Consider the following 2,241-nt stretch of genomic DNA (forward strand, 5'->3'; position numbering starts at 1 on the left):
AAAAAAAACCAAAGAGCCAAGACCGGGTGAGGCTAAAAAAGGAAGGTGAGCCATGAAGCTCCCTAAAACAAAACTAGCTCATACCGGACTCTTAGGTGGACTGATGTTGGTCCAGTTGGTGAGCCTTGGGATAGGGAGCAGTGGAGAAGCATGTACAAAGTGCTACTATCCCCTATATGATGGAGAGGATCTAGGATCACTGATGAGGGTCCACACAAACATCAATCCCCCACCTGTTTTGATCATACCCAATTGGAAACCTGCCAGGAGGAGGGAAAAACATATTGGATTGCTAGAAATACTGCCTCATTTAGGCAATGCCTGCTTGGAGAATGCCCTGTAGGAGAACCCTGGCTCTTCTTTGAACAAGAAGGACTGAATGATGTAATATAGGAAAAACAATTGAGGATAAAGAAGGGTAATCTGAATGAAACACTGGGTAAGAACCTGTTCATTGACCTGATGGAGAGAATCAGCAGAGAGTTAAGTAGGCCAGGATCATGTTAATGGAAACTCAAAGTCAGGATCAAGAGCACAAAACTGCCAGGGAAATATATGAGCAATATCAAGAATTAAGAGATATTCCCAAGAGCCCGAAGTTAATGGTTGATGCGGGCTAGAGCCCAATCAAAATATAAGAGGGGGGATATTGTTAAGAATAACATGTTATGGTTACTGTTTGTAAACCCCTTACTTACCTTGTACCCCTGTCCCAAATTGCTGTACCCCATGTTTCTTGTTCCTTGTTCAGCCAGGCCTTGCCCCCTCTCCCAAGTTGCTGTACCCTGTTTCTTGTTTGTGTTCAGCCAGCCCCTGCCCCCACTGCTCCTAGACTCCCACATGGCAACACTGTACCCCTGCCCCAAGTTGCTGTACCGTGTTCAGTTGGGCCCTGAAGAGGAGGATGACATAAGGACTTTTATGTAAAACGAGAGAGACCAGAGACTCATGGGACACACCCAGAATGGAAAAAAACCCTGAAACAACGAGCCACACAAAAGGGAAGGAATAAAAACAGCACCATCGAACAAGGAAGGCCCAGAGGAGTCCCCTGACTTCCCTCCAGAGGCCGACATAACCTCGAGGGGACTCAACTGGGATGACACCCTAGACTACGAGGCCAAGAGAACGAGTCTTCCCGGGGACTCCCATGAGGAAGGAAGGCTGAGCTCTGCCCTAAGTGGCAAAGCTGCACGTGATCCTCCTCTTCTGCGGTGTCCAAGTGGAAGCAGTGGCAGTGTGCGTGACCCCTGGGGCCCCCACCCCAGAGCTGTCCAGTTTAATAAAGGCCTTTTTAAAAAGGAGCTGGTTTCCTGGCCTGTTCATCACATTATGTTGCTATTATCTAGAGTTATTAGGAAGTGTGTTCAGTCAGATATTGGGTTTTATCATCTGTATTGGCATTTGTAAGCATCAACACTGTAAGGTGATGAAGTCTAGATAAATATTACTGTGAATGTTGTATGAGTACAGTGCATAAGTTCTTTTTAGAAATAGTTTATTATAAAGAGGGAAAAACATTCTAAACTTAGTATCTTTTATAATAAGGCTTTCCCTTTATAAACATATTTAGTAGGCTTTTTTGGTGTTGTCTCAATAATCTTTTAAGCTTTAGAGCTTTGCATTGTAAATCTGGCTGATTTGCTATAGATTTGTTAATTGTTAGATACACTAAAAATACTCAATAGTTTTCATCCTTGAATAAAACATTTGCACAATTTTAAATGACTGAGAACAAAACTTAATTTAAATTTTGAAATCTTATAAATGAAATTGTAAGACTTTTGGAAGAGGAAAATAAATACCTTGGTGCTTCTTTTTCTGTGGAGGGTAAAAGACAGCCTGGAAAATTATTGTGAGTTTTATACAGAAGAAAACTATTAAATTAAACTATTTAAATATTACACAATATTATATTGAAACTTCAATGTACATTTGAGAAGAAAAAATACTGTCAGTCATAGCATGAGGACTAAAGCTGTTGAAGGCACATAGAGTCCAATATTAGATGAGTACTTGTTTTTATGGACAATTTTGCTGTGTCCGGTGTTTGAAAACTTTACTAAAGGAGCTTTTTTAATGTGGGTTTTTTCAATTTGTGGGTAGTCTTCCTGGGGTTGCTCTGTATGCTGGGCACTTGCATTGCCATGGCTGAGCAGGCCGTGGCAGGCGGCGGCGGCCGGGACAGCCCTGCCTGCCACGTCCCGATCGCGGCATCGCTTTAACACGGCTGTATCTGCT

Source organism: Parus major, chromosome 27, assembly GCF_001522545.3.
Source record: "Parus major isolate Abel chromosome 27, Parus_major1.1, whole genome shotgun sequence".
Lineage (NCBI taxonomy): Eukaryota > Metazoa > Chordata > Aves > Passeriformes > Paridae > Parus > Parus major.